This window comes from Cryptomeria japonica, chromosome 2, assembly GCF_030272615.1.
Source record: "Cryptomeria japonica chromosome 2, Sugi_1.0, whole genome shotgun sequence".
Taxonomy (NCBI): domain Eukaryota; kingdom Viridiplantae; phylum Streptophyta; class Pinopsida; order Cupressales; family Cupressaceae; genus Cryptomeria; species Cryptomeria japonica.
In genome coordinates, this window is record NC_081406.1 from 670,359,021 (window position 1) to 670,371,508 (window position 12,488).

Here is a 12,488-nt window from a genome sequence, read left to right on the forward strand (position 1 = left end):
ACACTTGGTTATTTTTTATCTCATTCAAAGAATTCAAGAGTGATTGTAGAGTTGAGGAGCAAAGAGAACTTGCAAGTCCATCCGTGTGCAAACCCTAGCCATTGGTTTTTTAGATATTTATAATATTTTCTACAAACCCTGAGTTTAGAGTTTGATAATGTCAACTCCTAGGGTTGTAGACATTGTGGACAAGCCAAGACCCCCATTTAATAAGCACCCACATAAATCTTCTATAAGTGACATTGTTGGGGAATTTTATCATGTTCTTATCAGTGTTATCCACACTGAGGATGTGTGTATTTACATTCATGCTCACTTGGATGAGTACAACCATGTAAAAATGGCAAATTCCAAAGAAGAGCATTTGTTGGATGACCAATACATGCTGAAACACAACTATACCAATGTGAGAGAGAAGAAATTGGATGCTTGGATTTGTTTTCCTATGTTTTACGAAGAAGAGATGATACAGATTGTACTGAGTCCTATACATTAATAATCCATCTAGTTAGCCCTACATGGTAACTAAGGAGACTATAAGGGAAGTAACTATGTTCCACTGGACAAGTCCCTACATTGAAATCTATGAAGAATGATACAGTTATAAGGTTAACAAGAGCAAAATTTGAAAAAAGGGTACTTACAATCGATGACTTTGTTGATTTGGGAGTTAGGTATGCCTCTATGGGCATTGCATATAAAATTTACTTTACCAACAAAGAGGATTTTGCATCTACAATTGCCATACATACTGTATATCAAATGGTTAAGGAGGGTAAACATTTTGATCTATGTGAGGTTCTAAGACAACAGCTAATGGAGAATTTACATAAGACCAAGGAATCAAAGTATTCATTCTGGTATGGTTTATTGATTATTTGTTTAATGTTATATTTCATGAAGGAATTACCAGGCGTTAAGAATATTGTCTGGAGGACAGATGTGCCTGTGGGATCACAAATTAGAGATCATGTGCATACCTTTCTGAATGGGAAAGCTAGTGATGCAGCTTATTGGGGCTGTTTCAAAATGAGATTAATATGAGATATATGATGCATGCAAAGGTAGTAGAAAAATATAAAAAAGTGACCACTTTAATGTTTGATAAAGATAACTACTATATGAAGGATATTGAGTTGAGGAATTCATAGATCCCTAATTTTGCATATGACATCTCCAGACCTAAAGGATTGGATATGCATATATTTTGGTCAAGAAACCTAAAGAACCTAATATAGAAAGATTTCACATTTATGAAAAATAATAAACAATCTAATTTAGAAGAAAGTAGATGAGATATTTGAGAAGATGAAGGGTGATCTAGAGAATAAATTAGGAGTACCATATAGGAGTATTGTTGAATCATCTAGGGTTGTTGTAGATGCCCCACAACCACCCCAAGCACCTCAGAGAACTGGAAGATCTACTACTGGTACTGCCACACTTCCTACACCTTCTGCAACTGCACAAACTCCACGAAGCAAAAATAGATATGCTATTGTTGTATTTGAGAAGGAGAAGACAATTGAGAAGAAGAAACCAAGAAGAAAGCAACAAGCAAAGAGAGAAAATATAAATGTGGTTGATAGTGATGAAGAAGATGAAGAAGAAATGAAGGCTTTTGAATTGAAGAGAAGAGAACATAAAATAAATAAGGGTGGAGGTGAAGGAAGCTCTAAAAGAAAGAACAAAGAAAAAGGAATATTAAAGAAAGAGGCAAAGATAAAAAAGAAGACTCCTCCAAGGTCAGCTAAATAAGACTCCTTCGGTTTGGATGCAATTCTAAATGCAATTGAATGTCATGGATCATTAGAACAAATTGTTGAACTTGTTTGAATGTGCCATTATAATATCAAGAGATCATAGAGCAAGCGACTATTATATACATGATGAAATATAATCTAACTCTGAGTGACATTTCTGACTAATTCCCAGAGAGCCTTATAGATGGAGAAGAGTGAAGAAGTTGTAAAACTTAATACAAAAATGAGAGAACAAGCACTATTGCAGGCTAGATTAATATTGTTTAAAGAAGAGAAAACAAAAATGGTTCAGAGACAAGGAAAAGAACTAACATCAAAACATAGGGTAAATAACTTGATGAGAATGAGAGAAGATGACAAAGAGGGAGTATAGAGGGAAAATGAAGATGTTATTGCAAAGATTTTAAAGGAGATAAAGAAGGAAAAAGTAGTAACAAAAGAACAAGTTCCTCCTATTGATAGTGACTTGGAAGAGATTTCTAACATATAAGACATTCATGTGTTTGTTTTTAATTAAAAAATTAGCTATGACAGGTGGTAGTGTTGAGCCAAAGAAAGACACTCCTCTAGAGAAGTCTAATATAGATACACAAGATGCACAGAAATGGAATAAGGAGAGTGCTCCTCATCCAAGCAATATTGATCAAAATGCAGAACAAGATGTTTCAAAGAAAATTGGAAATGCAAATAAGATTGCAGGAAATGAAGAGAGTGTTAAACACACCCCAAGACCTAGGAGGATGGGGGGGGTGAATCAATCTTGATCAATTACTTAAAATTTATATCTCAAATCAACATCAACTTATTCGTAATCTTATCAACAATAATGAATACCATTCACAAGATAACACCAGATTTACGTGGAAAACACAAACAACCTGAAAAACCATGGTGAGAGACAACTCACAATATATGAAAATTATAATATTTTTTTTAGGCTCACCACCAAGGAATCTCATTGCTCTTGGAAGGACTTGTAGGATAAGGTGCAGTACTCCAAGGCAAAATATAAAACACTTGTACGGTAAGACACACTGCCTCAGGCCAAGAGACAAAGAACTTCTAGGAGACTCACTATCTCTGAGAAAGGTACGTGAATATATGAATTAATACGAATGAGCCTTCAACAACACTGCCTCCAACAATCTTCAAGTATGAAGTGACCATTGAATCTTTGTCTCAAGTGAGAAACTTCAAGACAATCACCAAACACTTTCTTTGTCTCAACTTCACATCACACTCTACAATCGATACGATCATGAAAGTGCAATGATCCACACACATATATTCTACTCATTCATACCAATTTTATCTATATACACCATTCTCTTCATCATAAAATATCAATTAGGTCAATCATAATAGGGGACAAGCATAAATCCTATCAAGTGGGCCACCAAACACAATTGTGGTGAAATTAGTTCAATCTAGGGGACAGAGGAGACCTAAAACATCACATCACATCTTTCAAAGTGGCCCCAAACATAACACATGCTAGCATACATCCTCTGAAATTGGAAACAAGGTAATATGTAGATAAACCATGTAACACATAACCAGTCGGCCCAAAAGCCTATCTTACAGATGAATCAACTCAGTGTGAATCCCAACACACCAAATTAGGACCAAAATACAATACAACACAACCTAAAAAAAAGCAAAGACATCCAAGGATACACCACAAATAAGAGAACAAATTCTACTAGATAGACCACAATAATTAGCTTGAAAAATATAACATCAAATACAATACATCACCAAATAGATTATATAACATCATGTGGAGAACATAAGGACGTTCCTTGAATATCCCACAATATTCTCATATACTTCTTTCTCACTGTCATCAAAAAAATGATAGTGCAACACAAAAAAAAAAATTTTAAAAAAAATACTTCATTATAGAAGGGTAGAAGACCCAGTCATAAACAAAACATCATTATCAACTCTTGCAAACCACATCAACACCTAAAACTTGAACTAATATACAACACAAACATTACAAAAATGTCCTCCAAGTCGTGGCATCAAAAAAATCAATGCAAAGAAATGTAGAGTGTAATCTAGACCAATCCTAATAGACATCCAAATTGTCAACAAACAAAAATCGCCAACTACATCAACTGCAAACACAAGAGACTTGAAAAGATAGGAGTACAATGTCCACATAGCATAGATATTATGTTCGAATTCACAAGACCATATCACCAAATGCAGAGACATGAAGAGAATTCTTCGAATCTATGTTCAAGATTCATTCTTGTAACTGCTTACACCATCAATCTTCCAAGAACCAAAATATCCCGAAAACATCAAGTACCATCATGTAGTATATACTAGATCATATTAACCACATCCAATTTATTGTCATGCATCTAATCCTCATCTTAATATCATCATCATGCTTCTAATCCTCATCTCAATACTTCTAATCCATCTTAATGAATCTAATCATCTTAATATTCCTCATCCCAAAGAATCTAATCCTCATCTTAATATCATATTATCATCATTATGTCATCTTTGCCAACAAGCACATTTTCAACATTAACACATTAGCATCAACTTATCATACTGAGTTTAGACATCAAACACCAAGAAGGTGGACATCCACAACATAGAGCATCTACAACCAACATCCAGCTGACAACAATCTCCTTAATCACCATTCTAAATATATCACCAATGACAAAACACCAACTGTACATTGACATCAATGACAAGAACAAAAAAACTACCAATAATCTCCCCCATTGTCATTGATGGCAACACCATATATGTAGGTACAATTTCTTCCCCTTTCACCAGTACCTCTCCTATCTAATATCTTCCACCCTTTGACATCAAGGACAAAGAGCACATGTCTTCACCAGATTATTCATTCTTATTCATCTACACTGTCTACCCTTTTTTTTTATGTGCATCCTTCTCTTTCCATATTTCTACATTATTCCCCTTTGAACAACAACTAACAAACTACTTGCTCCCCCTAAGAGAAACAATCACATCAACTCAAGAGAGAAAGGATATATCTCAAATTTATCCCTTTGGAAAGATGCACCAACTTAAATGCATCTAGTTAGAAGTAGGGGTAATAACCCCTAGCTTCTACCCGAGATACTCAAAAGTGTAATTTGGGCGTGCCTCAATGTTCAGATATTTGCAATTTAATCTTTTGTGGTCACATACTCCAATCTGACTTCCTTCTCTACAACTTTCTCTCTTAGGGAATAATACCGAATAGAAATATCTTTAGTTCTTGAATGCATCACCAAATTCCTTGAAATATTTATAGAATTTGTATTATCACGGATAATAGGAAAGGGTCCATCATACACCACCTTGTTTTATTTCAATGTTTTCTTCATCCACATCACCTGAGTGCAACAGATACTACAACAATATACTCGGCCTCTGTTATTGATAAAAATACTAAATCTTATTTCTTACAAAACAAGGAAAATAATCTGTCATCGAAGAAAATGCACTACCACTAGTACTTCTTTTATCATCCACGTAGCCATCCCAATCAACATCACTATGTCTTCAAATAAAAATCGCTATCCTTTTCATACCATAATCCATAATCTAAAGTTCCTTTCAAATATCTGAACATTCTTTTAACAACCTTGTCATGAGATTTCTTAAGATTAGCTTGATATCTAGAAACCAAACATATTGCATGCATAATATCAAATCTGGAAGCAGTTAAGTATAACAGTCCACCAATCATATAACTATAAAGATTTTGATCCACTTTTGGAGACTCATCATTCTTACTCAAATGACAACCAATACCTATGGGGGTACTCACTAGTTTAGAATTGTCCATACCAAACTTCTTCAACATCACTTTAACTCAATCAATTAATTAACAACAAAATCAATTTTGATAACTCAAGATATAAATTAATTAAAACAATCAAATAATTATCAAATCGCCAATTAAATGAGTTCACTACCTAGTCAACAACACCCATTTTGCAAATTGATTCCCACCTCTCCCATCATGTCCACCAATTATGGATCCAACTCATGATCCAAGGTTATATATCCATCCTTTAATTTCATCTCAAAAAATCTATCAATTCAAGTTTAATACTCTATTTTCATCACATACCAAATTGAGCAAGCCGATATTGCAACACCAAACAATGAGCATGCAAACATCACATCCACTCCATTGTAGTTGGCCATTTGTATTAGTTATTCCCTTCATTTTTTTTGGTTCAAATTATTTTTGCACACAATCAAAAGTTATGAGTTTTTAATTCATTTAAAATTTGTTTTTTGCTATTTTATTCTACTTTTTTTTTGGTTTGATTTTCCTCACATTATTTTATGTGTTTCAAATGTTGGATTGAGCTTGTATACAAGTACTTTAGTTGATTTTTTGAATTTTTTATTGGGCTTTATTTGAAGGGAGTGTTGTATCAAGTTAGGCTCTCCAAGTTATATGAAAACAACCCGTGTTGAAAAATTACAATGCTTGATGTATAAGTTTTGGCTGGACAAGTTTAACTAAATTTTATGAATTTTGGTGGTGTGGTTTTAACTTGGAGTATTATGAGATTTTAATGAGCACCGCTTAGATTACTATGTTAAATTTGTTCATCTATGGATATCAAAATTGTTTCAACATTATTTGTGAATTATGCATCATATCTATATTTCCTTGTAATATGATATTTTAAACTTGTTTCCCCAAATGGAGAGAAATTATTCTCATCTTCCCCTAATACTATGAATCTTGCCAAAATTTAATAGCTTAGGGGCATTGGGCTTGTAAGCAAGTCCTATGGTTTGGAGGTGAACAAACCTCTATTTACTTAGATATAAAAAAATATGTTTTTTAGATTTGTTCAAGGCTAGAAAGAATGCATTCTTGTGAACCAAAAAAGGTTGTTGAGATCTTGACAACCCATCTTGAAGCTAAAATGACACTTATAAAACCTTATTATGACTATAAATTTATTTTCCCAATTGTATATTTGGATACCTTGGACCTTATTTAGAATAAAAAAACAAATTTGTAGAAAAACAAATATTTTATTTAGTTTGAAAGAATTCATGATGAAATAAAAGAATACATTTACACATTTTTTATTTATATAAAATATAAATTTTATTGTTAACTTTCTTCCTTTCAACTTTATCAATTTTACATATAATATAGAATAAAGAAACACACATACATATATGTACTTTGATGAAAAAGTATTGATTATTATGTTTGATTTTTGTTAAATAAATAAACATCAACATCTAAATCTAACCAATGTAATAATAATTGATAATTACTAATATTTAAAAAACTATTATTATTTTTATCATATATAAATTATTAAACTCTTGAGAAAAAAAATCTAATGCAGTAGCATTCAAGTGTAGGAGCAATCTTTGCATCATCCAAAAATATTGTTTCTTTTTCAATAAAGGCTAAAAATGGTAGGGTTAATATTTTTAGTAAGTTTTCATTTGTGCATACATAAACCTAAAAACCGACCCCAAGGTGTGGAAAGAGAATATATAATGATTGTTGAAAGAATCATGTCAATATCCTATATATTGTTTGGGAGATACTAATATTTCAAGGTTCAAAAATGTTAAAAAAATGTTCAACCTGAATTTTAGATTTTTAAATAATCGAATGAGACTTTGATGAAGTTCTAATCAAATGACGATTTAGGAAAAGAAAGGTGTAGATCTCTTTGAGATCCTCTGATTAAAGAAGAAAAACTAGGTCCGATCGAGTGCCCACATCAAAAGTTATGGTCTCTGAAAGTTGCATTACTTTATGAAGGAAAAAAAAAATTCAAAATACCTCGATGGACATCAAACCCCCTTTTAGACATTTTTGGCATATTTTGAGGGAAGAAAAGGGAGAGAAAAGTGGTTAGTCACAAAATAGAGAGGTGACACCTTCCAGAAGATTCTACAATAGTTATACTCCATACAATAAAAAAAAGCAAATAAGGGTTACATAGGGCAGTTTGATCGTGCAAATGGTTACCCTCACTTGAAGATTTTTGTAATGAGAATATCCATGTGGTTGTAGATGTTATTTTCCAAATGTTGTAATTTCCTTTCATTGAGATAATTGAAAGCAAGCGATTTTTTCTTGCATTTTTCTATTTCTTTCTCTATTGTTGTTGTGTTTAAGTTTGTAAAGAGTACCATTCAACGCAATTAGATTAATTTGCGAAATTTTATCAATAAAATAATAATTATTAAAAAAATAAACCTGAAATAAAATAACATAATAACAATACATAATTAAACAAAAGATAAAATATACCTATAAATCTCATCACCAAACAAATATATTTAATATACTTTTTTCTTATAAATAAAAAATAAAAAAATCCCTTCCTCTTTGTATTGTCCTTCGCCCCTTGTGTCACACATGAAATTAAAAACATGAATTAAAAAATAAATGAAAATATATTTAGTATTAATTATATTTTGATTATTCATTTACGTATACAAATATGTGTAACAAAATATAAGCATATAGTTTATATAAAATTAGAATAATAATAATAATAATCTCAAAACCAATATTTATTATTGAAATTATTTCTAATACCATAGAAAGGTAAATAAGGAACTATAAAAAGGGGGAAAAGGTGATTAAGGTTAGGAAAATCTAATGCCCTTCTTCAAAATTGTCGTCATATTCCTCCCTGCAAATAAGAAACAAAAAGAAAAATGAGTATTCAATCAAGAGTATAGAAAGAAAATAATTTATATTATGAAATAATGAGTAGTTGTCTTAATTTTAATAATAAATTAATTAAAATAATTGAAAAATAATTTCATTTTATAATATTAAAATTAAATTTATTGATTTAATAATTAAATGTAATTCAATTTAATTTAACTCAATTAATTTAAAAGAACTTTTAAACTATCTTTTTGAAATCTATGTTTAATAAATTTTAAATTTATTAATTATTCATCTAAAACATAATTTATTATCAATTATATTTATTTGTTTTTATAATATTCATTTGTCATGAAAAAAACTTATAAAAAGGAGCCGCGTACGAAGGGTTTTTCTGTCGTCGACGTGGAGTGCAGGCGGCCTCCTCCACGTGGGTAAGTTTCCTCTTTTCATTCTTTTATTTTGCCTACTTTTCATCTATTTCATTCTTCATCCTTTGGCCACCATCTAATCTTTTATGTGACCTTAGCAACCATATGTGAGAGTCCACAAGCTCGTACTTTTAATGTCGAGCGATTCGAGTGGGGATCCCCCTGACAAGGGTTCGGCCCCATTTAAGACTTTCAAATTGGCCTTGGTTGATAATTTTGACACCATCATTTTGGATTCTACCAAGTTCGAAGTTAGGGTTTCGTAGTCTACTGAATGTGGCAATGGTGGGGAGAGAGAAAAAGGTAAGCAACCCCTCACTTCTGGTTCTTCCCTCTTTATTGCTCCAAATTCTTCCATGGTCGATGCTATTAACAATGAAAGGAATATATTAAAGGATGTGGCCATATTTCTTGTAGCCATAGATACAACGTTGTGTCCTACCTGCAGATTTATGGAAGATTGACTTAGAAATATCTAGCTAAAAAAATAGGGTTTCAATGCTCTTTCTACCGTATGATTCAAAAATGATTGTTTATAATAATTTTTAAAGATCATAAATCTCAAATTCAAGCGGTTGATAAGCAGTTCTGGTCTACTGGCAAGTGTACTTTCAGGGCGATTAAATGGATGCTTGAGGCTATGAGTGATGAAATTTTAGCCCTATCCTGCCCCAGATGCCTCATAGTTAAGAATCTCCCCCCCCCCTTTTGTGGAGGTTCATTCCACAACTTTTGGAACCAATTGGCAAAGTGATTAGGATTGACCACTCACTCTCTTTGCTTCCACACCTCGATGTTTGGGCCCTCATTTCGATTGATCGGAGTAAAGATATCCCTAATTCCATCGAAGTTATGATGGAGGATAAAAATCTCACCTGCTCTATTGATATTTGGGGAGGAATTAATGCTTGTTTCCTTTGTCGACAAGAAGGGAACCTACGAAAAAATTGCCCTATTTTGGGCAAAAAAAAATTGAATTCAGGTGCCAAAGTTGACTCCAGCAGTTCTAGAAAAAAGTTTCCCTCATCTGCTTCGTTCGAGGTCCAAGCTCCCATTTTAGAAAAACTAGGTAACCTTAAGCAAGAAATGGCTAAGGCAATGGCTGATTCGGCTGCCCCCCTCCCTTGTTTGATACCAACATGGACTTTGGTTATTTTGTGGCGGATCCCCCCCCTCGGATCTCCCCACCCCCCTCCCCCCCCACATTCCGCGATTGATGTCTCTTTGGCTCAAATACATAATGTTGATTCGAATCCTCCCCAATCTCCCAAATCAAGGAGAATGAGGATTAAAAACGCCCAAGAGTTGGTCAGTCGGGTAGTCACCCTATCATCTGCGATCAGGAAGTTGTTAGCATTGAAATAACCGAAGCCAAACCCATTGTTAGCAATCAAGACTCGATCCATACTGCAGAATATATTCCTAAACATTTTGGCAGTATTAGAGCCAGCCCCTTATACAAGGATTCTAATGGAGAGCAGGGATCTCTAGCTAGTGACCCAACCAACATTGAAGATAATACCTCGTTTATGGATTCCGAAGAAGGAGAGATCCATAATGCTAAGGTTGAAGGCCCCTTCATTATGGTGAAAAGAAAGAGAGGGAGACCAATAGGTAAAAAAAAGGTGTCCCCCTTCCTAAGAGGAACAAAAACAGAAAAGGTACTCCCAAATGCTTTCATATCTTTAAAGCTACCAAGGACTCATCTACCTAAACTTGTCTCTTATGGAATTGAAAGCCATTTCTTTGAACATCAGGGGTCTTGAATCCCCTGATAGAAAGCACATTACAAGGAGGTTCTTAAACCAACATAGAAATCTAGTGTTGGCTTGATGATGTTTGTAATGTATTTATCACTGGTTGTCATTGATGAAACACTCTCACACACACATATGATTCCATTGACTACCGGTGTAACTTCAATTAGTTTACACTGTCAACTAGTACGTTTAAGGTTTATCTCTAACCGATACTCTGTGTCAATCGGTATGTGCTTAAGAGATAACCCGTGGCTACACTAAGTCGGCATCAAATGAAGATGAAGATGAAGATGAAGATGGAGATCAAGTGGAAGGTTCCAGGACAACAATTCACATATTTTGTTCCAACAAGTATTGACTGTTCTAACCGGTATCTGATTTTGTGACAAGTTACCAGCACCATTTTCTTGGCAGTCATTTTTGTGATGAGTTATGATTACTTGTCTAGATACACTGCACCTAGGAAATTGTGTTTTGATTTCCTTAGGCTGACATAAGATTTGAATATCTATATTAAGACATATTAGTGAATCATTTAAAACTGATAGAGATAGAGAGGATGTTATGCGAATACTGATATGCATCAAGAGTGAAAGTTTTTGTTGAAGAGCGATAAGTGTTAAGATGAAGAGCAGTGTTGAATATACTTAGAATGATCTGATCAAGCAAATATTGTGCTACTCAGAATAGATCAAACCATTCTTGTTGTTTTCTAATCATTACAACAGAATCAAATCCCCTAACTGGGTAAGCTCTAACAAGCTTCATTGTACAAATCCTCTAACAAGGTGATCCATTAGTTTGGATTCTCAAATCCTGCAACGAGGTTACTCCTAACAGGGTAGTAAACTTAACAGGGTATAAACTTCTAATCAAGCTTTGGGATCTCTAACAAGATTTGCTCCTAGTAGAGCACTTTGTAAGACCTTAACCGGCCAATTCTCTATTACTGCAGATAGTTAACTTGTGAGTTCCATCTCAACTTGGTTTTTACCTATTTGGGTTTTCCACGTATAAACACTTGTGTTATGGTGGATGCTTTACTTTTTGTGGATGTTGTTATATCATGTTGGATAGCATGTATTTGGTTTAAATGATTGGTTAAGTTCATCTACTGGTTAGTGTTTGAAGTAGTGTTTTATTTGGTGTCACTGATTCACCGCCCCCCGCCTCAGAGCTTTTCAAGTCCATCATCTAGATGTCCTCCTACTCCAAGAAGTTAAGGCCTGTAAGTTCCAGGTAGATGTGAATATCAGATTCATATGGAGAGATGCGGTCCAATTTGTCACCAGTCATGAAAAAGGAAGGGGGATGTAGTTATCATGATCAATAAAATATGGTCCCCGTTGATTAAGGAAAGTGGGTCCTCCCCTTGCAACAGAGCCTCCTGGGTAATCTTGGAGAAGGATAACTCAAAAATAGGGTTCTCCTCTATCTATGCCCCTAATGACTATAGGGACAAGATCGAATTATGGAAGTGGCTAGCTAGCCTCCCTAACCTCCCCTAGATTTTGGGAGGAGATTTCAACATGATAGAAAATCAAGAGGATAAATCTGGCGGTCTAAACACGGATTGGAAAAGTGATAAAAAATTGCAGTAGCACAAAATGAAATCAAGACTTCACCTTTTTGACCCTCTAGAGGGTAGTAAGAAGGATAATAAACACATCTGGTTCACTTGGTTAAATTCCTAGCAAGGATCCAAGAGGATCTACCCTAGGCTTGATCGCTTCTATCCAAATTCCAGTTGCTACTCCTTTACCCTTGACTCTGATGGTTGTGTTGTTAAAGTTTTACCCATTACCCTCTCCGACCATCACCCCATCCTTGCTCACATTGTTGTTAATGACCACTTTCCTCCCCATTC

General features: G+C 33.9%; 1 long non-coding RNA gene across 1 annotated transcript in view; it reads right to left on the reverse strand.

Moving 5' to 3' along the window:
* Positions 1 to 8,206: 8,206 nt before the first annotated feature.
* Positions 8,207 to 12,488, reverse strand: part of LOC131034050 (uncharacterized) — a 62,848-nt gene continuing 58,566 nt past the window's right edge. Inside the window, exon 3 of the long non-coding RNA XR_009103732.2 lies at positions 8,207 to 8,449. This is a non-coding gene — a long non-coding RNA (uncharacterized LOC131034050). The remainder of the gene's footprint in view (positions 8,450 to 12,488) is intronic.